This window comes from Euprymna scolopes, chromosome 19 (assembly GCF_053919585.1).
Source record: "Euprymna scolopes isolate OS-2025 chromosome 19, ASM5391958v1, whole genome shotgun sequence".
Taxonomy (NCBI): domain Eukaryota; kingdom Metazoa; phylum Mollusca; class Cephalopoda; order Sepiida; family Sepiolidae; genus Euprymna; species Euprymna scolopes.
The window spans coordinates 34,741,366-34,768,433 of NC_136500.1; the positions used below are offsets into that span (position 1 = coordinate 34,741,366).

Sequence of the window (27,068 nt, forward strand, 5' to 3'; positions counted from 1 at the left end):
ATAGCCATTCAAAACAAATCTTCATCTCTATGTAAGTACGTTTCTGTGAGAATGCTTTCTCTTAGCTCTGAAAAAATACAACCGTTTAGATGTCCATTATTGTTAATAAATGTAATAATTAAATAAGACTATAATTAATGCTTAAAGATAGTTTTTTTTTTAATCGAATAAAAATATTTATATGGGGTTAACAACTGGGAGCGGGAGTTTCTTGTTTTTTACTTTCCCGGGCAACGCCCATACACGGGTCACTCTAATTTATTTATTTATTCATTAATTCTATTTCATCAAATTTTTATTATAAGACACCTGTCACTCATATAAGCTCCTCCCGTTCGTTATTTTGTTTTAGGATTAATTGTATAATCCACCCATTTGACATTTGCATATTAGACTCCGCCTTATTTTTTAAACTGGACAATTCCGCTTCTTCATATATTTCCTCACTTCTACGGAGAAAATCGCAACACTAAGGGGAGATAAGTCTGCCTTACTGTGCAGTCCACCTCCGTATCACACGTTGTTTTTTCTCTGAGGTGAGTTGAGTATGTTTGTTTATATTATATTTCCATCTCTTACTTCTCTTTTCGAAGATAAAAATAAAGAAATAAGTTGAAGATCTAAACATTTAAATGTTAAAATTCTAAGCACGATTGACATCTAACGTGTATTGTTTTAATAACGCTTAGAAAATTCATCTGAATAAGTTCGTTCAATTGTTTGTTTAGATATGTCACAATTATAGTTCTTTCTTGTTCACTTCTAGCTTTTTATTTTATAAATTATTGCCGTGGCTTACAATTTTCTTTCTTTTCAATCTTCGTAGTAACACAAATACTTCCCGTTCATGTCTATTTCTCACCTAATCGTAACTTTGATAAATACATATTGAAGTTGTTTATTTTTACTTGTTAATCAAATATTGATTGAAATTAAAACAAAAACAAAACTAAAATGAATTTTAAAAAATATAAAAAGTAAAGGTACTTCTACACTTTATCGCCGAAACTGGAGACGCCATTTTATTCGCGCACCTGCCGTTGAAATCCAAAGGAGAAATCAGTATTTTAAACTATGTCCGAAGTCTGAAATAAATAACAGAAAAAAAAAAAAAAAAATTAAACTGGAGAACGATTGCTTCCGGAAAGAATAAATTAACATAAAATTAAATGAAAAACTTTCCCATTTTTATTAATTAAATCGAAAATCGAAACATTATGGATATATGTTGTCTTTCACTTTCTTTATTTACTTTTTTTTCATAATTCTTTTCGGAAGTTTATCTAGTTTAATTTTTTTGTTATTTCTTAACTTCGGCCATAGTTTAAAATACTGATTTCTCCCTCTGATTTTAATCGACAGGTGCTCGAAATAAAATGGTGTCTCCAATTTCGGCGACAAAATGTAGAAGCACTAAAATAAATAAATATGATATTCAGCAATATTTTTCTCCAAGCACTCCAAACAGGACAACAACACCGGTTAAAATGTTTTATTTTTTTTAAGCAATATTACACTACAGCAATGTGCGAGATAAAGTTAATTTAACACACGTGTGTGTCAAAGATATCCGGCTCTTTTAAATTAAGGAGGCACTCTGCTCTGCACGTACTGATTAAAAAAAATTGCTGTGTGGATACGTCAGAATTCCCCGGTGGAGGTGCCTTAGGCGATCGACATTAAACAAATCCCTTCCTCCCAAATGATGAAGTGATGTTTGGGAGGATGTCATCGAAAAGAACAATCGTTTCTATCCCCTCTGGCCATGCCCTTAACAAGTGAAATTCTTATGGCAGTAGTTTTTTTTTTTTTTTTTTTAACTTACAAATCAAGGAAGCTGTTAAAAAAAAATAATGGTACTTCACGAGGAACGTGGACCTTATGTAAACGGTGTTTTTATTTAATGATTGCTCCCTCAAAGCGCATGCACAAAAGTTTTTCTTTGGTTTATTTAATCACGAAAACTTTTTGAAGGTATTATTTGAGGCAAAAAAAAAAGGGGGAAGGCAAAAGCATTATTTTAATATGTATGAAAAAATAATTTAACAAAAAAAAATATATATCGTGGAGAAAATAATAAAAATAAAATGAAATAAAAATAAAATAAAAACAAGCACGAAATAAAAGTATGAATTAAATTTACCCAAAGAAAAAAAAATAAATTAAAATAAAATACATGCGCGATTAAAAAAAAAAGTCTATGAGATATATACGAAGAAAGTGAAAGCAAAGGGCGCAATCATTAAATAAAAACACCGTTTATGCAGGGTCCACGTTCCCCGTGAAGTAAGAACCAAAATAATTACATATATATATATATATATATATATATATATATATATATATATATATAAAGGTACTTATGCAACCGCGCAGAAATAATGACTTTATTATTTAAAATGCCATTCTTAACGTGGGAGGGTAGGATGTTTTGTAACACTTTCTAACAATTTAATAAACAAAAAATATCTTAAAAACTGAATTCAACTGGAAAATGCTATTAAAAAATAGCACGGTAAACATATGCATAAGCACTTGAAATAAAAAATTATATATATATATATATATATATATATATATATATATAAACTTTATAGTTACTAGAAGCAAAACACCAACCACTATTTTCTTTTTTTTTTTATTGCTGTATTCTTTTTGGTAAAACAAAACCAGGAACCAAAATAGAAAATTAAGATTGGAGGAAGGAGAGGGTATTATTAGTTTTACGTCAGCTTGTAAAATGTTACAAATTTCTACAAAGTTGCTAAAAGTAAACTTAAAAATATTGGCAAGATAATAATAGCAGGGAACGTCGTCCCTTGGACAGATAACAAAACAAAACTATTTTAGTGTTTGTGAAAACCCTGTTGTGTAATATGACAGTTAAAAATAAAATGACAAGTATACTTGAAATACTTACTCGTTATTCAAAATGTTAGCGTACACCAAAAATTACGGAAAACGATTGCGTAGAATTTTAATCTTTATAAATAAAATAGTAGAATGTATAGTACTTGTACAGTTTAATCAAGACATTAAAAAATGAAAATATCGAAAAAAAGTTATGGAATGAAGTTCTCCGAAAAAAAATTTCACTTAATTTCATCAAGCAGCGAAAAACAATTTGTTATGATACCGAGCAAAATGTTCGATTTTTAGGAAGAAAAGCTAGTTATTAAAGATGGGTGTTCGGCGCTTTACATGGAGTAATCTTCCCGTGGCGTTTATAAACTCCGAACAAAAATTAAAAAAAAAAAAAAAATGTCTGCCTTCAACGCGCTCTCATAAAAACGTGCTTTTCTGCTATACCCCCCCCCCCCCAAAAAAAAACCCTACTCTATCAAATTAAGTGAACTTTTTTTCTGGAGATCTTCAGTTCAAAACGGATACGTACAATGTAACCTTTTTTTCGATATTTTCATTTTTTAAATGACTTGATTAAACTGTACAAGTACCGAGTGTGTGTGTGTGTGTATATATATATATATATATATATATATATATATATATATATATATATATGTATGTATAAATATTAAACTCTTAAAATATTGGGCACATAACACTGAAACTAATAGGCGAAATAATAATCATACACCAAGGATGGGTTATTACGAATAAAACTTTTGGTGAATGAATAACCGGTACAGAAATATGTCCGCAAGTTGAAATGCAAAATGTTAATTTCAACTTGCCGACATATTTTTATTAGTTTTACGCATGCTCAAATTCATTCATAGCTTGAAGTGGTTTAAGTTTAAAACTTTCTTATCTATCGATGGGGCTAGCTCAAACGGTACGGTATGGCTTGAGCGCTAAATGTTTTGGTTCTGATTCCAGCTGATGACACCCAAATCCTATTTAAAAAAGAATCTTTTGAAATCAGTACTATATGTTAGGTACAATATAATATTTAAGTGAGAATTGGCTCTTTAATAATAAATACAAAATCTTCATGAATTAAAATATATTCAAGTGTATCTTACGACCGAGCGACGCCGGCCGCCTCCCACCTCGCTATTAAAAATTAAAATAAATATGTGTATAAGATTAATGATTTTACGATGGAGTAACGCCATGTGTCGTATTTATCTTAAAAAAATTTACATGAAAATCTAAAGAAGTTTAATTTATCTCCCTTGAATGGCCAACAATGGTGGCGCTTTAGAATTATGCATGTTAGTTTAACCTATACTCCTATTAATTTTTTTTTTTTTTGTGTGTCTTGATTGATATTAAAAATCCTTTTATCTATTTATTTAAAAAGAAAATACAACTTTGTTATATATGGGTTGTGGAATTGCATTCATCTGCAAAAGATCTAGCTAATTTGCATATTCTTTTAAACATTCATTTTAATTAATTCCCTATTTTTTTCGGTTTTCTTATGGGATGATCAGCTTTAGTTTACTATTACGTATAATTATATTCATGCAGATATTATACATGATTTATACTTGCGTAATATTTGCGTACAAAGGTTATAGTAAACACAAACCGCTTTCTATATATACTAGCATTAAGCATGGGTACACGGCATTGCCCGGGTTTTTGGAGGTGTGTGTTGAGCAAAAAAAAAAAGTGGTGGTAGGAAGGCAGGCTCGAACCCGTACCACGAAGGAGGCAAAGAACGGGGAAAAAACATGACGTCTTTGCTGTTACGACCACTGCCAAACTGGAAGTGACATAGGTTTAAATTAAGGCTAGAAAATCGAAAAAAGGGGAAGACTGTCGAAAATATCGGCGAAAAAAGCAACCCCTTCCTGTAGAAAAGTGGCCAGTTGAGGGTGAAGAAATGAATGTTTTTACCCAATTTTTCGGTATTTGTCGTCTGAAGGGTCGAGCTTTAAAACGATACTGATCTTGTGAACATCCGTCGCCTCTGTCAAAAGTTTTAGGCAGACATGCAAACATACATATATTTATATATTGATAGCTTAAATTTTCGACCCAAACTGATTAAAAAGCTTGCCCTATCTCTGACTACCCTTTATGTAAAATTTCAAATGTTTAGATCAGAAATTGTCTGAGTAATTTGGTAGAGACTGCAAAAGTCAAATTTTTAAAAACTTTGACCCCTTAACATTTATTTTTTTTGTGCTCAAATCAAGTTATTAAGTTAGATCGATGTCTAAGGAACCTATATCTAAAATTTCCATTGTTTATACCCAAAATTGGCGGAGGAGTTTGGTAGAGTCCTCAAAGGTGAAATCGTTGAACTTTGACCCCCTTATCAGCCAAATTTCTGGTTGAAAATGGATTATAAAGATTTTCCAAAATCTCAATACCCTGTATATCAAATTTCAAGTGTGTAGACTGAAAATTCACAGAGTTATTGTGTAGGGAAATGTGGGCACACACACACACACACACTTTCACTTTTATAGATATACTAGCAGTTCCGCCCGGCTTTGCTCGGGCCTTATGTACTGTTCATAAGGTTATGTGCATATGTATATATTAAAAAGTGTGAATATGTAAAGTAATGCCTTTCTGTATAATAGTCTTCCTTAACTACCATAGAGAAAAGATAGACATTTTCACTTTTCTAGATATACTAGCAGTTCAGCCCGGCTGTACTGTTCATAACTTGCCTTATGTGTGAATACACTTTATGTAAGATTTCAAATGTTTAGACCAAAAATTGGCTGAGTAATTTCATAGAGACCGCAGAGGTCAATTTTTTTTTAACTTTGACCCCAATTTGGACCCTTAACATTTTTTATTTTGGTTTCATAACAAAATGCAAATTTTTATCCATGTCCAAGTTTCCTACATCTAAAATTTCAAGTCTTTAGATCCAAAATTGGCGGAGGAATTTGGTAGAACCTGCAAAGGTCAACTTTTTCAACTTTGACATTTTGGCAAAAAAATTTTTGTCCTAAAGCTGATTACAATGCTTGCCGCATGTCTGAATATCCGTTACGTATAAATTTCAAATATTTAGACCCAAAAGTAGTTTGTTAGACAGCAAAGGTCAATTTTTTTGTTTTTAATTTTGACCCCTTGGCAGCTCAAACTTTCAACACAAACCAATTAAAATGTTTTCCCTATCTCTCAATACACTTTATGTAAAATTTCAAATGTTTAGACCAAAATTGTCTGAGTAATTTGGTAGAGACGGCAGAGATCAATTTTTTTTAACTTAAACCAATTTTGGGCCCCTTGACATTTATTTTTGGGGGCTCAAACCAAACTATAAAGTTAGATCCATGTCCAAGTAACCTACATTTAAAATTTCAAGTGTTTAGACCTAAAATTGGCGGATGAGTTTAGTAGAGTTTGCAAAGGTCAAATTGTTGAACTTTGACCCCCCCCTCCTTGACAGCCAAATTTCTGTCCGAAAAAAGATTAAAAAGATTTTCCCAAATCTCAATACGCTTTATGTCAAATCTCGAGCCTGTAGATCGAAAATTGAGTTATTTGGTAGGGAAATGTATACACACACACACACACACACATTTATAGATATACTAGCATTTCAGCATTTATTGTTTGGGGCTCAATTCAATTTATTAAGTTAGATTCACGTCCAAGGAACCTATATCTAAAATTTCAAGTGTTTAGACCCAAAATTGTCGGAAGAGTTTGGTAGAGTTCTCAAAGGTGAAATCGTTGAACTTTGACCTCTTAACAGTCAAATTTCTGGCTGAAAACTGATCACATAGATTTTTCCAAATCTCAGTACCCTGTATGCCAAATTTCGAGTCTGTAGACTTAAAATTGACAGTTATTGCATAAGGAAATGTACACACACAGACCGACACACAGATACAGACACGTTCACTTTTATAGATATATAGATAGATTGAATGCAATATATATAGTAATGATTAAAAAAGTATAAAAAAAAAGACTCCTGCGCCACCACCGAGAATCGAAACCAAAACGTTCAGCTTACGATTTATTTTGCCTCTGCCGTCAATGACTGGGCTATGAAAATATGTTTACTGCAAGGATAAAAATAAACACATGAACCAATAGTTGCTACATTATGCATTCGTAATGCTGGTGTTCAACCTTCACCTGGAAAATTTTATTTTATTTTATTTATTTATTTTTTTTTTTTTAAATTTTCACGCTTTTGCACCGATTTTTTTTTTTTTTTTTTTTTTTTCCGGGCTAAAACCTAAATATAAAGTTTTGCGTGGATTCAAATACCTTATATATGAAGTTTCATGTCTATAGACCAAAAACTCTAGGAGTTTGGTTGGCAAAATTTCTTAAACAAAAATATATACGTATACATGAATATATATGGAAACAATTTTGTGTTTACTATAAACTTTTTATGCAAATATTATGCAAGTATAAATCATGTAGAATAACTGCATGACTATAATTACACATAATACTTAACTGAAGATGATTATCCCATTAGAAAACCGAAGCAACTAATAGGGAATTAATTAAAATGGATGTTTAAAAGAATATGCAAATTAGCTAAATCTTTTGTTACTGAATGCAATTTCACAACCCATATATAAAAAAATTGTATTTTCTTTTTAAATAAATAGAAAAGAGGGTTTTTAATATGAATATCAATACACATGAAAAAAAAAACGAATTTATAGGAGTATAGATAGATTTATGTAAGTGGATATATTTGTTTAAAAAATTTTACCTACCAGGCTCCTCTGTCAGTTTTTGGTTTACAGACATGAAACTTAGTATTCAAACCCATGTGAAACTTTATATTTGGGTTTTAGCCAGGGAAAATCTGTGCAAAAGTGTGAAGATTAAAAAAAATGGAATTTGCTAGGTGAAGGTCGAAGAATGGCATTACAAATGTGGATGTATAACGTAATAGCTATTAATTCATGTTTTAATTTTTAGCTTTGCAGCAAATATGTCTTAATAGTTCAGGCATTAATGTCGAAAGAAAAAGTAAATTGTAAGCTAAACGTTTTGGTTTCGGTTCTCGGATGTGGCACACAAATCTTTTTTGTTCCAATATAATATAATAATAAATACCAAATTTGCATTAATCAAAATATCATATTAAGTATATTTTATGACCGGGCAATACCGGGGAGGCCCGCTAGTTTCTTAAATAAAAATGTGTCATTACTTTCCATCATTTTTTTTTTTTTTTTTGTGTGTATGCTTGTATTTTTCAATAGCAAGTAAGTATTTCATAAAATTTTCCCGTCATTTTATTTTTAACTGCCATATTCCACAGCAGGGTTTACGTACACAAGCCCTGACGTTTTGGGTACTTATAGATTAGCCCTACCTCATGCCTGGCAATATGCTTGGTAAAATCCGGTTAAAAATATTTCTGGTAAAATCCGGTTAAAAATATTTCTGGTAAAATCACGTTAAAAATATTTCTGGTAAAATCCGGTTAAAAATATTTCTGGTAAAATCCGGTTAAAAATATTTCTGGTAAAATCACGTTAAAAATATTTCTGGTAAAATCACGTTAAAAATATTTCTGGTAAAATCACGTTAAAAATATTTCTGGTAAAATCACGTTAAAAATATTTCTGGTAAAATCACGTTAAAAATATTTCTGAATTTTTGAGATGAGGATTGATTATTCATATTATTTGGATACTTCCGAATACTGTTCTCATCTTGTATTTGCACAACATAAGGACCTGTGGCAAAATTTGGTTGGAAAGGTTAAACTTCTGGAGGTTGAAGGTTTAATCTTCATTGCCGGCAATACTCAAAATACAATTGCGAATTACTCAGGAACAGTCATAGCTGATGGAGCGAGAGCATGCTAGATGGAATCAATAAAGGGTTATGTTTGAAAATCCGTGCAGATTCCCTAGTTTGACAGTTCGACAGGATACAGTTGAAGAAGGTATGAGATTATATTGATGGGGAAGATCAGGAAAGATTGTTGAGTTCCTTGAGAAGTGATAAGGATGGATTGGCCAGAGAAAGAGAGAGGTTAGTTTAGAAGTCAATTTCTAAAAACTGTCCAATGCATAGCAGCATCTAAAATGGACAATAAAATGAATATAAGAGGATTATATATTTTTAAAATTTTATTTTTTTTGGAATCCTTTGAGATGAGGCTTCATAATTGGTGTATTCATTTTTTTTTTTTTTTTTTTTTTTTTTTTTAACTGTTATCCTCATCTTCATAGTTGTTATCTCACCACATTTTTGCCAACTCTTCTGACCTGCTTTTGGGTAGGATTGAAACCACTATCTTCAGACAATGCTCACCTTGAACAAGCTCAACGCCTCTATCCACTGCACCTTCGGGGCTCATGGTACTACAATAAGGCTGACTGGGATGCCATCAGAGATGCTTCATGGGGAAATATCTTTTCTCTTCCTGTGGAACTGCGTGCAAATGAGACCACTGAATGGTTCAAAGCAGCAATTGAAGCACAGGTTCCCACACAGAAGTTCTTTCGCAAACCCTATTCTTCTCAATGGTTTACTTCTACTTGCTCAGCTGGCATTGCTCAAAGGTAATATGCATACCGCAGATTTATCTGGCATAAGTCCAGTACAAGCAGACAAAAGTTTATAGAAGCTGGAAGTAATTGTAAGAAAGAAATAGCGACAGCTAAGAGAGAATATACCGAAACCACCAGAAAACACCTTGAAGCACAGAAATTAGAAACTTGTGATTTCTGGAAAATCTACAACAGTGTAGTAAATAATGGGCAATCAACAATTCTCCCACTATCAAACAATCATGAGGTTGTTTGCATGGCAACCGAGAAATCTAACATGCCTGCCAGTTTGCCTGAAACTCTACTTTGTACCCGGCAAACCACTCCTTCCCTGATTTTCCTTTGTGGACAGAACCACACTAGATGACCTGAATATCACCCCTTCTGAAGTACATGATATCATAAAAAAACCTAGACACCTCAAAAGCATCTGAACCTGATCTCATCTCAGCTGTACTATAAAAAATCCCTCTGCCTATTTTACAAGTAGATGCTCTAATGAACTACAAGCCCTTGTACCCCCTTGGCATAAAACTCCTGACAAAGCTGACAAGCAGCAAAGTCCCACCCCTACACAGTAAAGATCCTCAGATGTCAGAAAGCCTTCTATTCTAATGGTTTCTTCCCCAGAACTGCTTGATTTTGAATTCCCTTCTGGGTTCCTGCTTCCCCAACTGTACTGACATGCAGAAGATTAAGTGTAATATAAAGACTTCTTGCTGCTCAACTCCCTACATAGTATCCCTGAAGTTTATGTCCCGGATAGTAGCCCCTACATTAAAGTGGCACTGTGCATTGTTTGGAGTGAAAATGCAATAAACAGGTGAAAGTTACAATTTTATTGATAATTCTGTTTTGTTTATTGTAGAGGCTCACTACACTTAAACAAAAGTTATTTTGTAAAATATGAGGTCAAATACTCAAATACTGTTGCATTTTGATTTAATTAGTCATAATTGAGACATCTATAAATAGTGATTGGCTTGTTCAAACGGGTTTCCTTCTGATTTCTGTAACTACGAGAATCAGTAAATAAGGATATCTTTGTAATAAAATAACTCGTTTCACTTGGCCAACGTTTTTGATATATTTTTTAATATGATCTCCAGGTAAAAGTCCGAATTAGTAAATACTAGATAAAAAAAAAACAATAAAAAAACATAATTTATATCAGATATATATAGCATAGTTTTAACATTTATAACACTTCATTTAATACTTTTTCCTCTTTAAAATCTGTCTTGACAATTGAAAGTAGACAAAATGGCTGACCTGACGACAGTTGTTGACACCCATTAAATGATGATTGTCAAGAATACAAATTTTAAAGAAAGTATTAAAGTGTTATAAATTATGCGTGTTAGAAAATTCTATTCTAATGCATTTGATATAAGTTGTGTTTGTGCTTTTTTTTATTTTGGAAAGCCAACTACAATAGGATATATATTAGGATAAGGTCATTGTATACAATGTCATGTGCTGTTTCCAGAGAAGTTTCTAGTTTTCAGAAATCTCTTTTCTTTTCTGTCAGTTAAAATAAGACTAAAACTTGTTTCTGTATACACATCTGTAACTCTTTGCTGCCACCAACAATTTTATGATGCACATCTTGAATATCCTCAAAACAAATACTTTTTTGTGAGATTAATGTAATTTTTTATTATCATGAATCAATTTCAAACCATACAGAGTTTTATATTTATGGAAAAATATAGCCCCCCCCCCACCTTCGCAGGTAAAGTTAATTCCCTTGAACAAAACCATTTTGCACCAATTTTATTTCCCCTTGCATAGAAGAATTTAGGATATAATGATACTAAACTTTATATCTGGAATCCTTATTCCAATTTTGATCAAAATCTATTAGATGAATTTTTTGATTCTAGAAAATGTCTAAGATTTAAGCTTAAGAGCTCTAAAGAAATTCGGGGAGTCTAGCTTAATTAATGTCTAATTACTATCAATCAAATCCAGTGCAAATCTGAAATATTTAAATTTTCGAATGGGAAGTTGTGCTTGTATACTATTTCCTAAAAACACCCTTTAAAATATTCTCTACAAAACTTAAATATGGGGAATATTTATTAATTGATGTCTATGTCTGATTAAAATTTCAAAAAGATCAGTGATATCTAATTTTTTACAATGAGCCTCCACTTGCTTTTTGCCATCTTTTATGTAAAGCTAAATGAAAGTAAACATAGCCTAAAGTATTACTGCATATACTTAGCAGCTGTATTCCAAAATTCATAATTGTTAGTTAATTAGTTTAGGAGTGAATCCTGTCCATACACATCTATTAACATACTAGCAGAGGTGCCTGGCATTGCCCGGTCGTAAAATACGCTTAAATATATTTTAATTTACGCAGATTTTATAGATATTATTATTGTGTCAATTCTACCCAATATATAGTAATAATTTCAAAAGTAAATAAAAAAAAAAAAAAGTTAAAAAAGACTTGAGTGCTATCAGCTACAATTGAAACCGAAACCAAAACTTATGAAGAATTCTTGATAAAATTATAACGGTTTCAAGTAAGCAAGGACGCCCGGACGTTTCAGAGTTTTATAATTAAGATATATATCCACCCGCTCACACACATGCACCCTCATATACATATATGCACATGCATACACAGAGGCAAGATTCAAGCGAGCAAGCAAGCAAGCAAGCTGCAACGGTTTAGTTTATTATTGTTGATTCTAATTTCTCTTTCCTTTTTTGCAATCAATTATTAGTTCAACTCTATTCACTTTGTAATTGTATCTTATTTTGCATGTCCTTTTAAGGGAACAGCGAGGATACTAAAAAGAACTCTTGGTTAGTTTCAATAAAAAGCAGGGCAATGTTGGCAGGTGGTTTGGCTGCCCCATACCCAGCATTGCAATCTTCAAAGAAAATGAAAAAAAAAAAAAAAAAAATAGCCACCCCCCCCCCCCTTTGAGAAGGGAGGAGGAGAATGGTGGAGAGGCTCAAACCTCTTCCTCTAGATCAATAATCTTGTACAGGGAAATTCTCTCCTAATTGTTTAAGGGTCGGTGTAGCTAAGAAACGGAAGAGGTTAATCAGATAGTGCAAGATCAAGAGAATAAGATGTATTCTTAAATCAGAAGCCATGTTTAGTTTCAGAAGAGTTTTTGATGGGTAGTTAGTCTATACAAATCCTGGAGATGACGAATTCTCAGTAGGCAACTCTTCTGTACAGGTTCCAGACTTTATAATTTTGCAGCCAAAGAGTAAAAGATCCTTCTCGTGTTGACACGGAAAAATTATGTATTAGAATGCTAAAAGGTTTAATTTTTGTGGAGCAATTCTGATTTCTGATTGGTTGATAGCACAATGTGAATTAATTTGATTTATCAGTTCCTAGCAGCAGCATTTATAAATAAAATCTCCCAACTTTGAGGGATCATACCCTCCATCTCACTAGATATAAAACTTTCAAGGTCAAGTGAATAAGATGTATAATACAAAGTTTCCCATCTAAGTCTTTGTATGGTATCTCTGATCACTCGTGCGACGTGCAGCCTGACGTTGTCATGGAGAAGCGTTCACTACTATTGGCTCCTTCTGGCTCAATACATGTTGCATATGTTTTAATTGCTGCAAGTACAAGTCTCCAATGACTGTTTGGCCTGTTGGTAACAGTTTATAATGAACCACTTGACAACCTACCATATTTTCTACAGTGTCTATGATTCTTGCTATTCTCTTTTTTATTTTTGTTTTATTACCTTTAATTATTAATAAACAAATTATAAAATGGAAATAGTTCATTATAAACAAAACTAAAATGTCACAAGTAATATTATTTAAGATCCATGGTTGGATTTGCAAACTCGCTTTCTCTGATTCAAATATTTACCCCAAGCTCAATAGGTGACCCAATGGGCCCCTCTTTTTTTTTTTTTTTTTTTTCTAGTACATACATAAAAATGTATGCATAATGGTAGAAGGTTTTTTTTTTATGACAACAAACATGGCAATCTGACAGTGGCCTTCTGCCTGGCTGTTCCCAGAAAGTCCACTCTCTCGTGCTTCAGCTTTTCTCTGAGAAGGATTTAGTTCCTTACTAATCATTTGAGGCGCCTATTCTGAGGAATGCTAACAGTTTTTCAGACATATTGATCTCTATTGTCCATTTCTTTGTCTCGATCACTGCTACACCTTGATTAACAATCCTATTCCAGCTTCCTTTTGTGTATCTTTGAACAACTTTTTCTTTGTCTTTTCTACTCATCTTGCTCCTTATAACCTTTGTTCTGCCGATCAACTTCTTTCCTCTTTTTTGTTTTAAATTCCTAACACTTTTTTTGGAGGAAGATGTTGATAGTATCGCATATTGACTCTTCCATCTCATGTTTTCACACATTTACTGATAGAAAAAGGAATGACAGTTTGACTAATGCAGTTAAAGATGGACAATGGAAACTATATCGAGATTAATCAATAGAACTGCTACTAATCAGATAACACATTGTCAGATTACTTATATTGATAATAGTTTGTGTGCGTGTAGACGTCACAATAGTAGTGAATTAAATGCACAGATTCAAAGTAATGTCCGATTTTAAAATGAATTTTTTGGCAAACGTGCCTGAAAACTTAGGTAGATTTTCATTCTGATTTTGTTGATTTATGTCTGAAACGGTAAAATATCTATTTTATTATGTTAATCTACAGTTTTTGTGTTTTTGAAAGTCTTTTTTCTGTGCAAGGATTTTTTTGTGCATTTGATGTCTCTAGATAAACTGTTAGTCGTATGATGTTACCTATGAAAACAAAGATCTTTTTGAATAAAACATTTTATCGATAGATCCAAATCATTTTAAGCCGTCAGTTTGCTTTTACAAATGATATGCATCAGACTTCTAAGAATTGACTATGGTGCATCTACTACTAGTCTCTTGCTCTTGGACAAGATTCAGAAAAGAGTTACCAACCTAATAGGTCCTTTACTGTAGACCAAACTCCAACCTCTGTCCCATCGATGAAATATTACATCACTGTGGCTATTATACAAGTATTCTAATGCAAAGTGCTCCAAACTTCAAGCCCTTGTACTCACTCAAAGTAAAGACCCCCTCCCCCCGAGTTTTGATTTTTAAATTTAAAAGCAATCTTGTTTAATCAGTGTTGAATGACTATGGATTAAATTTAATGCAAATCTGAAATATTTGAATTTCAACAGATTGCTACTCCCTAAAAAACACTCTTTAAAATACCCCAAAGAAACTGGAATTTGGAGATTTATTAATTGATGTCGAATATTAAAATTTCACAAAAATCAAAGGCATCTGAATTTTCATGAGGTACTTCCACTCTCTTCTTTGTCCCCTGTGCATAAAACTAAATGTAGCTAAATATAGCCTACATTACACATCCTAATATGTAATAACTGTGTTCCAAAATTCATAATGATCGGTTAATTAATTTAGGTTGAATCCTGTCCATAGAAATATATAAACATAACTTTGCATTTTATGTTGCTTTCTTCATATGAACCGATCTTATGTCTACTTTTCTGAATTAAAATAAATTTAAATCTGTTCACTTAAAATTGTGTGTGTGTGTGTGTGTGTGTGTGTGTGTGTGTGTGTGTGTGTGTGTGTGTGTGTGTTTAGGCAGCATTTTTTCATTCAAGCAAATATTGTTAAAAATAACAGATAGCTTCTGCTTCATTATACCTTTTAGTTTTTCGATTTTTCTCATGCTTATTTATTTTTTTTAAGTAGTTGTGAAACAAACATCTGAAGATGGACATCAGGAGAACATGTGCCAGAGTTTGTGATGCCAAAGTTAGCATTATGTGATAAAATTGTATTATGCTAAACATTGTAAAATATTATTACTGATTTCATAAGCAGTTATAATTATAGGTTGAGTTTTGATGTGGATAACTTTGAGTATTTAAAAAAATTTATTGGTTTCCAAATGTATTATTTTAGTGTTATTAACTAGAATTTGTCTTAAATAGGAAGGGGGACAGTTATTCATTTTATTATTTTTTTTGTTTTGTTTTGTAGATGTCAATAAATTGAGCTAGAATTTACAAAAAGCATGATGAGGCAGCAGGATAGGGTAGTGATTGTAAAACCAATGTAGCTATTATTATTATGGGAGTTACATTCTCCCAAAGGGCATTTTCAACTCAGAGATAACATTAGTTCTTTTTAATGCTTTAAGGGTTAGGGAGGATTTATTTATTTATATATTTATTTTTTTTTAGTACAAGATTTTTGGCCTTTGATTTCTTATCAAAAATAAATCTCATTTTATTATTTTCCTTTGAGGATATGTATATGGTTTTAACGCAAAAAAGATAAGAAAACTCGAAAAAAAAACAAAAAAAACAAGATGGATACTCTTAAGATGTGGGAATTACCCCTGCGTTTCTGAATTTTTAAAATGAGGATTGGTTATTCATATTATTTGGATTCTTTGGACTACTGTTCTCATCTTGAGTGTGATTTTTACCTAACGTTTCGGTCGATGTAACCTCCGACCTTCAAGTGTATTTTGTGAAAATGACACTCAAGATGAGAATGGTAGCCTGAAGAAAAACTAATACAATTAAACCTGCATGTTTATCAATGAAAATGCTATTTCAAACAAACCAACGAAAATGCTTGAACGCATATAAAATATCCTGCATTCATTCAACCTACAACTTTCATGACAAACAGATAATAAAAAGCATCTATATTTATGTACTAGAGATTCTTGCGACCCAACGGATTACAACAGTTACCACTATTTATTCTACTGTGATTTTATTTGAAACTCTTATATATATACTCTTTGTAAGAAAAAAAAGGATGTATATAAACCTGCTGTAGTCATAATACGGGTACCATAATAATCCAAACTTTAGATGAAGCTACTTTTCAAACGACACTGAAATAAACACTGACAAATTTTCAACACCAATGCTTTCTCTTGGCTCTTCAAAATTCAACTCTTCATCTGCTTTTGATTTGTAATTAAAAAGTTTGTTTATCTTTACACATGCAAATTAGTTGCAAATTTAAAAATATGGCATTATAAACACCAGTTCTTTTTTTTCTTCTTCTTTCTCTGGAAAACGGTTGCTCTACATGTGAGCACCTAATTTGCTTTGAAGTGTTTGTTTTCATCTTTATTGCTACACTATATTTAAGACATTCTTCTTGCAAAACTAAAAATAAGTATTTCTACTTCGATATTATGATTATTTATTATTCTTTTATAGATAGAAGTGAAGAAACTTATTTTGCCATTTAATTTACATAAGTGTTTGTGGTGTGTATGGATACAAATGTAAATTAGATGGTCATGCTGAAAAGAATCCGCGTGAAAGGTGTGTGGTAAAATACATGCATAGCTGAAAGACAAATGGGTGATTTGTTCAGTTAATTATAAATTATGACTAATTAGAACAATTGCAAGGATTTTTTTTTTTTTTTTCAAAAATAACTCAATTCCGGAACTAAAGTATATTTTAGCATGCATTTTGTGTTATTTCAAAATGAATAAACTGAAAAACGATTTTTCCTATTTAGAAAAAAAAAAAATTATAGCAATAAACACAGATGCCACATATAAATTCAATATAGTCACAATAAAAATAATTAGGCTTTATTCATTTTAAATGTTATTTTTAGCAGAACATGGACCGATCCTTTCAAAGTTTATTCTGTACTTTCACCTAACAATTTAATACAAAAATATTGTCAACAGCCCACATTCCACCATGTTAAGAACGGCTTTCTAAATATTATTTCAGCATGGACAGTTAACGACATAAGTCATTGTTAACATGGCCAGTTTTACCTAACAATTGTCACGCAACAAGAGTTAAGTGACCCAAAACAGGAAGCATTTTTACTCTGAACCTAATCTAGCCTAGCACTATTTTAGGTTAACTCCCTATTATTAGTAATAGTACTGCTATTAAGGTTATTGCTGTTGGTGGTGATGATTTTAGTATTGTTATTATTACTAATTTTTACTAATTGTATTATTTGGATTTATCGGACTACTATTCCTATCTTGAGTGTGATTTTCACGTTTCGGTCGATGTAACCTTCAACCTTCTTCGGGTATATCTTGTCGAACTCGGAATGTTTCTGTCGAACTCAGGAATTTGGATGGAATTTCTAGCGGAACCCTTTATTTACTTCACAGGGGTAGCGTGCTCTTGTTCCATCAGCCATGACTGGATAGAGGTCCTAAGTAATTTGCAATTGTATTTTTCAGTCGCCCACACTGAGGATTGAACCTTCAAACAAATCATATCCAAATTCCCGAGTTTGAAAGAAACATTCCAGAGTTTGACAAGACACACCTGAAGAAGGTCGGAGGTTACATCGACTGAAACGTTGTGAAAACTCACGTTCATGCTGAGAACAGTAGTCCGATGAATACGAATACCAATCCTCATCTAAAAAATTCAGAAACGTCATTTTTTACTAATATTACAATTTTTTTTTTTTTTTTTTACCATTCTTCATATTTTTTATATTATTTTGATTTATTATTAGTCTTTTTTGTTTTTATTATTTTTATTATTTAATATTATTAGTATTACTGTAACAATTATGTTTATTTTCTTTGTTATGAGTATTATTATTAGTATTTTTCTCAGTATTACTATTAACATTATTACATTTTTAATCTTACTATTATCAATATTATTACTTGTAGTCGTATTAAATTTTCTTATTATTGATCTGTTTCAATATTGTTAACATCATTTTCATGTATTATTTATTAAATCTAGGTTGGCCTTCGGTAGGAGAATTTCGTTTTTCAATCTGATTTCCCGGGCAACACCGGGACATGGGTAAGCTAGTTAAAGTATATAAGGGGAAATAAATGTTGAGTAATTCACATTTAATATAAAAATAGATTTCCTTAATACTAAAACGTTGATAATTTGGCTTGGTTTCTTGTTTGTTTGCACATTGAGTGTTTGAGATGGTTGGAAGAAAGAGCAAATGAGATAAGTAGTGGGAGGGGAGCTACAGTTGGAGTAGCAGTACAGAGGAAGGATGGTATTTTATTCATCTCCTCTCTAGGAGTTCAGTCACAAGGCCAAGTTTGGTTTTGAAAGGTCAGCACACTCTGACCCACAAAAATGTTTGAGCAGTCCCGTCGGAATTCTCTAGTAGGGGTCGTTTCAAGCATCTTCCAATAAACTAACCACCTTCTCCTAAAGAAGGTAAAGCCTGTGGCAGTAGAGATCCTAGGACTGAAAAGAACCATACCTCAGTCCCATAGCAACAAAGTCGCTGTTGGACTGATTGTCGAGGCGTATCCATGACTGGTGCATACACCTACTCAAGCTACGCCAGGTAAATATAAGGGGAAGAATGGTATGAATGGTGTAAATGTAGTAGTAGTAGTATCATAAAAGGAAAGTAAGGTGATCGAAATAATAAACGCTATTGGAAAATATTCTTCAGGTGCATGGAGAATTTTTATGTCTAACTATGGACTCCATACAGAATTCTGAATTGAACCCTTTATTCCATCAAGAGGTTAAGTTTTTTCCTCTTTCTGTTAGCCATGACTGAGTAGAGTTGAAATGTGAAGTAATTCTTAGTTTGTATCACCTGTAGTGAGGATTGAACCGTTAGCTTCCAGAGAACTAACTTAGAATTGATTGTTACAAAGTTTTTCATTTATATATACTAGCGGGGAGTATCCGGCATTGCCCGGGTGTTTAGAGGTGAGTGTGCTTGGGCGGGGAGGGGGGGATAATCAAAACATAAGAATAAGCGAAGTAAATATTTAAAAAAAAAAAAATGTTAAAACTTTAAAAAATCGAAGAAAAAAAAACACACAAAAAACTAACGCAAATGAATGATGTTAAATATAAAAGTGGGAAAAACGAAAAACGCGAAAAAACGAACGTTAAAATTGAAAAATAAAAACAAAAAAAACGTGAAAAATTGCTTAAATAACCCAGTTTCAGTATTAAAATTTTAAAAATCGAGAAAAAAAAAAAAAAAAAAAAAAGAAGACATCTCACTCCACGATCGAACCCAAAACCTTTAAATAATGAGGCCGCCCTCTAAGCAACTGAGCTAAGACGACGTTGATGAAATTGGATGGTTTTTTTTTTTTAATATTTAAACTAAATCATGTTCCGATGTCATTTGCGCATGCGTAGAAGCAAACTTGTCACGAGAAGACGGTTTTTGCTGACCCCTCCCTGTAGAAAACTGATGATTTTAGGGTGAAGAAATTTAATGTTTTTGGCCAATTTTTCAATATTTGTCGGGTGAAGGTTGGAACTTAAAAATGATATCAATCTCGTGAAAATCCATGACCCGTGTCGAAAGTGTTTGCGAGACATACAAACACACAAATACACATTTTCGCTTATATATATATACTAGCGATGGGTACCCGGCGTTGCCCGGGTGTTTGTAGGTGTGTGTGAAAAAAAAACAGGTGCCCGTGAAAAAAAAAACGAAGCTTTTACGACGCGTAGTTGGAAAATAGTAAAGTTTGAAAAAATAAAACGGGTGCGCGTTTTTGATTGACGTGACGGCGATAGGTATTCAGCAGTTAGAATTCTGTGCGGGATTGTTTATAATGAGGTCAATAAATCGGTTTGTTTGTTTTTAAAAACCCGCTCCCCCGTCTGATATGACGAAGTCGACATTGACCAAACGTTCACTGGCTCTGGGCCTGTTGTATTTATTTGCTTCCCCACTGAGCAAATTAGGCACAAGGCCGTTTTTTAATGTGGAGAGAGAGGGAAGGGGGAGGGAAAGGGGGATCCTGCTCCCGAGAGGTGGGAAATGGGAGCTGGATAGTAACTGTGGTCGTAGGGTGATCCCTACCTTGACCAAGTTCAGATATGTGGGGTTACCCCCACATATGGTCTTTGCTAGTCATAGCTAGTCTTTGCTTGCAGCATCTGTCGGAACAGATACTACACTTTGATCTTATCGCCCGGGGCCGCCGAAGCTGGTGCCTGGGCCTGTTGTATTTATTTGCTTCCCCACTGAGCAAATTAGGCACAAGGCCGTTTTTTAATGTGGAGAGAGAGGGAGGGAGGAGGGAAAGGGGAATCCTGCTCCCGAGAGGTGGGAAATGGGAGCTGGATAGTAACTGTGGTCGTAGGGTGATCCCTACCTTGACCAAGTTCAGATATGTGGGGTTACCCCCACATATGGTCTTTGCTAGTCATAGCTGGTCTTTGCTAGTCTTAGCTTTGCAGTATCTGTCGGAACAGATGGTGTTTATTTGCTCCCCCACCGAGCAAATTAGGCACAAGGCCGATTTTTAATGTGAGGAGTGAAGGGAGGGGGAAGGGAAAAAGGGGACCAGCTCCCGAGAGGTGGGAAATGGGAGCTGGTTAATGGTCAGGCATGTGGGGTTGCCCCCACATCTGATCTTTGCTAGTCATAGCATGCAGTATCTGTCGGAACAGATGGTATTTATTTGCTCCCCCACCGAGCAAATTAGGCACAAGGCCAATTTTTAATGTGAGGAGTCAAGGGAGGGGGAAGGGAAAAAGGGGACCAGCTCCCGAGAGGAGGGAAATGGGAGCTGGTTAAAGGTCAAGCATGTGGGGCTGCCCCCACATCTGGTCTTTGCTAGTCCTAGCTAGTCATAGCTTGCAGTATCTGCCAGAACAGATACTACACTTTGATCATGTCACCCGGGCCCCGGAGGGTGCGCGGGCAAGCGGCCTGTCGGCCTGTGATTAGAGTTGAGTTTCGCTTTTTTTTATACCGAAAAGCGAATGTAACGCATGCCGATGCGAGAAATGTGCAATAATTAACGTTTGAAAGTCAATAAAATTAAATAGAGAGGCGAGCTCCGTGGATAATTCGTAGATATTACAATTTATAGATGATATAAAAAGTTTTAAAAAGTTGTGAAGCGAGCAAGCGCTTGTTTGAAAGAAGCCTTTTGTGGACATCGACGAAAAGCGAACATACAATTCGCTTTTATATTTATAGATAGATATAGTTGTTAAAGGGAAAATTATTCCCAACGCGCATTTAGGTAAAAGTGCACTTTCGTAAATAATTGAATTTATTCAAAATGTATCACAAAACAAAAACAAAGAACCTCTACATAAATCGTGATATATCCAAACAGTCAGCGAGTTGGACGAGTGATAAGAGGTTAGGCTTCTTACTATAGGGGTCTCGATTTCGAATCTCGCTGGATTCAGCCACTCTGATGAGTCCTAGACGACGAAACACTTGTCAGTGGATAATTATATTTAAAAAAAAATATATATGTCGCTCCCCATATGGTTAAAAGGAAAATTATTTCCAACGCACATTTAGGTAAAAATGCACTTTTGTAAATAATTGAATTCATTCAAAACATATCACAAAAACAAATAACGTGTGTGTGTGTGTGTGTTTGTTTGTTTCAATTTTCTTATCCTTTTCTTTTTGCTGGGGATAGGGCAGACATCTTACTGGATACCAGACATTTACATAATGTTTTAGATACATTAACCAAAAATATTTTTAAGATCCTAACCGTCCTTTTAAGAGCAATTGTTTGTATCTCTCTTGCACTTTGTTCACTGAGTATATTTGCCAGGTAATTTTTTAAATTCTTAATCCTGATCCTGGTTGCTAATTGCTGAAATGATAGAGATCTTCCTAAGCTTCCAGTTTCTTTTCACTGACTAGAACTAGGGTTGCTCTCTTGTTTACTAAGTTATGTAATTGCAATTATCAGTGTTGTAGCATGGTTTTCGATTTAAAAAAAAAATCTGTATTTATTCCCCCACTCATTTCTACAGATCAATACTTTTTTCTTTCGTCTGTTTTTTTATGTGAATCAATAATTTTGATTATTGATTGAACTAGACCATATTGATCGTGTCAGTTGAACATTCCTTCGACTGTTGTCCCTCTACAAACACTGTCTGGAATGTTTAAGTATCAATATTATAGTTTTGCAAATTTAAGAGAGAGAAAAAATTATTTTACTACAATACTAGCAGGGCGGAGGGGTACTCGGCCTTGCCCTGTTGTAAAAATATGCTTCACCACTTTTCAAATGACTCCTTCTCTGAAGAAAGCCGGAGGATGAGTTGGCTGAAACATGGTGAAACACCAACTAATGAAGATGAGGATAACAGTTAGCAAAAAAATAAATAAATTTAACAGTTAGCAAAAAAATACACAAATCATTTTAGTTAAATTAAAAAATTTTTTTTATTTTTTTAAATTTTTTTTCATTTACACATATTTTATAACATCTGCAGAAAAATAAATTTTTGTTGTGAAGGAGACAATTCTTTTTTATATTCTTTAATGAGTTATTTCCCTTCTGATATTGGTTTATTTATTTATTTACTATACCATTTTCGCTAATATCCTTTGTAAAAGGTATCAATCTATTTATCTTCCCTAGAGATGTAACATTCTCATAAACAGAATATAGAAACACACTTGTGCATTACAACAAATGCGTACTCACTGCATTTGTGTTATCGCTATAGAGTGATCAAGGAAGAATTCAATTACATCAAAGTCTTTAATAGCTACATGCGGTCTGGTCTTCATTCTTTCCATCATCGTTTTCCCCAGTGTGTGGCCGTTGATTTGTATTGTTGGGTCGTCTAGTGGCTTTGATCTGTTAATTCAACCAAATAAAATTAATGCATGGAACCATAAGGAGATTGTTGGCAATTTAAAGGTTTTATTGGTGAAAAAGATTCTTTGCAAAAGGAGAAAGACCAAAACTTTCATCCTTATAAATTATAAGTTAAAATTAATTTCTTCTTGCTTATTTTTCTTCATTAAAAATTGGTCAACAAATGGACAGGTCTTGAGGAAATTTCTCTCAAGTTTCTACATTGTTGGCATATGTTATCATTTGGCTTCCCTGATCAAAACTGCTTTGAATCTCTGTGTTGAATATGTGATGCAATTTCTATCTAACAAACCAACACCTGCTTTCTAGCGTGTTTTGTCTAAGAAGCTGACCCTTGACTTTATCGCCTCACTCGCACAGTCTATTTCTGCTTGCTACCAAGTTGTCCTAATATGCACTTAGTGAAACACTCTTGAAATTCATACTGGCTGACAATCTCTACCTACTAGCATAGGACCTCAATATATAATAGAGATGTAATGTTATTTTGCTTTCTTAGTGATAATATTTATGCTAATATCTTTTAATCAAAAATCCAATCTATATAATATTGTTTGTTCCTTCCTTAGTTAGTCATGCGTTACACTTTGAAAAGAAATGCCAAATACAATCTTTGAAGGTCAAATTCCTTCAAAAAGGTCAAATTTGTAAAATTTGGCTTTTAAAAAGGCTAAGCTGGCAACCTTAGACAAGAATGAGAATGATCTCCCTTTGATATAGTTTCGCTTTTGAAGATCATTATTAGTGTTAGGACAACAGAATATTCTTATTGTTTTGACTCTCGAGTATATATCCATTGATATCTGATATTTTTATATAGTGATGTGGTTCTCAGTTCATTAACTGTCTGATATATGCTTGAGTTAAAACAATAAAAAGAATATTCTGTTGTCCTAGCCCTAATTATTATAATAATAATAATATATAATGGATCAGCCGGTATCAACAAACATTATCAATAGATTAAAAATAATTTTCACAAGAGTTGCCAACCTAATAGATCCCAAACTGTCAGCTAGGCTTCAGCCTCTGTCCCACTGACAAAATGTTGCATCCCTCTGCCCGTTTTACAAGTGGTAGATGCTCTGACAAACTACAAGCCCTTGTAACCCTTTGACGTAAATACCCCCCACAAACCCAGCAAGCAACAAAATCCCACCCCTACCAAGATGCCAGAAAGCTTTCTAATTTTCTTTCCCAGAACTGCTAGACTTTGGAATTCACTTCCAGGTTCCTGCTTCCCCGACTGTACTGACATGCAGAAGTTCAAGTGTAAACAGACCTCTTGCTGCTAAACTCCCTACATAGTGTCCCTGCAATTATGTCCCAGATAGTAGCCCCCTACATCAAAGTGGCCTCATTTAAAACCTCAACATAGTATTCCTTGTTGATTGTCTGTCCAGTGCTGTAAAAAGGGGTCATAAGTTTCTTGGTGGATTTGCTCTAGCTGGCCTTTTTGGGTCTGGGAGAGCCAGCATGCTTCCACTTAGAACTCTCTCTGGGTCATAGCAGTAGATCTAGCTTTCATTCCAGAGCATCAAGAACTGCAGAATCTGAATTGATCAGCTTGACCATCTCCCTACTGTCACGATAACGTCTTTCTTTTGGATCTTTTGAACACCCTTGGGTCAAACTTCGTACAAATCTTCCATATCTTCAGTTCCTTGCAGATAATTGTGTATGCAGTTCCCACACTGACATCAAGCTGTGCACTTATTGTCTCTATAGACATACAAGTCTTTATAGGCAATCAACTCTGGGGTTCTGACTTCCTTACTCCTTCCACACCTCTCATCATCCCTCATAAACTCCCTGCCTTCCTTGAATCTCTTATGCCACTCAAAAACTGATGCTCGATTCATGCAAGATGGTCCAAAAACAGTCTGAAACCTTTCATACGTTTCTGTGATATTTTTTCCAAGTTTAAAACAGAATTTCATTGCATATCCTTCTTAAGTGTCCTCATGTTCAGATTTCATTTTTGAAATTCACCACCTGTGACAATCGGGCTTTAGTAGGGCATATTCTAATTCCTGCTGTAGCTGTTCATTCGAACCTTAAACCATGAAAATTGGTCAGTCATCTCATAAAATGTATAGCAATAACATACTGAATTTTCAAGAGTCTATAACAATTTTAAATGCTTGTACAGCACTGTCTGGGGGGGGGGGTTTGGTCAGCTGACCTTTTTTTTTTTTTTTTTTTTTTTTTTTTTTTATTATATTTTCACCCCAAACAAGGCACATTGCCACTTTGGTGTAGGGGGCTACTATCAGGGGAAACATCTACTGGGGCACTATGTAGGGATTAGGGCAGCGAGATGTTGGTTCACGTTGCACTTGAACTTATGCATGTCAGTACAGTTGGGGAAGCAGTGACCTGGAATGGAATTCCAAAGTCTAGCAGTTCTGGGGAAGAAACTACTGGAGTAGAACGATCTTTTACATCTAGGGATCTCTACAGTGTGGGGGTGGGATTTTGCAGCTTGTCGGGTCTGTCGAGGGTGTTCACGTCGTGGGGGCACAAGTGCTTGCAGTTCTTCAGAGCATTCACCATTATAATACTTGTAGAACAGGCAGAGGGATGCAACGTTTCGACGATGGGACAGAGGCTGAAGTTTTGATGCCAGTTTAGGGCCTATCAGATTTGCGACTCTCTTTTGAACCCTGTCAAGGAGAGAGAGACTAGTAGCCGATGCACCAGCCCAAATATGACAGCAATACTCCATACATGGGCGAATAGTGGCCTTATAGAGGTACAGGATACAGATTGCTACTTCCTGTTGCTCAACAGATCATCTGAATTAGCGTTAAGCTTTATTATTATGTTAAAATTTCTCTTCATTCTGTCGCAGTTAATGGTGGTTTAGGAGTTTAGCTCCTCACTAGTGAAGCCAAAGATGGCTTCATTGTGATTGTGTCTCTAAGCAAAAAAAAAAAAAAATTATATAGATGTCTCTCGCTGTATATGTGTGTGTATATATATATATATATATGTGTATATATATATATATATATATATATATATATACATACACACACACATATATAGAGACATAATTATAAATTATAATTTTTTAATATATATAAGTGATCTTGTTTGTGTGCGGAACGGTCTCTACCAAAGTACTAAGTCAATTTTTGGTCTACAAACTTAAAACTTATTATATAGGGGATTTGACCCTATGATACAAATTCAATTTGGTTTTTAGCCAGTAAAAATAGCTGTTAAGGGGTCAAATTGAAAAACATTGAAATTTAGCAGGCATAAATCGACTTAAAATGCTTTTGTACACATTTATAGGTTAAATTCAGTTAAATTCACATTTTCCAATCCATCTGCTCTTAGCTTGGATGATAACGAATAAGACTGGTGAGCTAAATGTTTTGGTTTCGATTCTAGCTGATGGCACCCAAGTCATTTTTCTTTAACGTTTGCAGTAATTACTATATATTGGGTACAATATAATAATCAATAAAGAATTGGTTCTATAATAATAAATACAAAATCTGCATGAATTAAAATATCATATTTAAGCATATTTTACAACCGAACAGCGCTGGGTAACCTGCTAGTATCTAATATTAGTTGATCTCTATAGAAACGTTTATTATTGAATTCATTCCTTTTATTTGTCCTATATCTCATAAGTACCACCACACATCACTTCAGTAGACATTTACAATTTTGTGCATGTATCGATCTGTGTGTTATTGAAGGAAATCCAAACTGGATATACTAATCAATCAAATTGACTAAAATTTCAATTTTCAATGACAGACTGATAAATGACATAATTGATTGGCTAGTCAGAAGCAAATATCGATATGTCAAATGCGTTGCTATTTAAGTTCAACATGTAAAATCCTATTGACTTATCTTTATATATTAGAGACATGGAAATGATTGGTTGATACAGCAACAGAAATGTTCTGATAATGTGCCTGCTCAAGAGCAAAATGTAATACAAAATTATTCTTTAGTTGGTGGACAGGTGGGGAGGAAGGTCCA

General features: G+C 33.6%; 1 protein-coding gene across 2 annotated transcripts in view; it reads left to right on the forward strand.

Moving 5' to 3' along the window:
* The first annotated feature begins 403 nt into the window (after positions 1–403).
* The window catches only part of LOC145303511 (beta-secretase 1-like), a 163,658-nt gene continuing 136,993 nt past the window's right edge, over positions 404–27,068 (forward strand). For both annotated transcript variants that reach the window (XM_080144945.1, XM_080144944.1), the window contains exon 1: positions 404–536. The gene's annotated coding sequence lies outside the window, so the exon portion shown is untranslated. The remainder of the gene's footprint in view (positions 537–27,068) is intronic.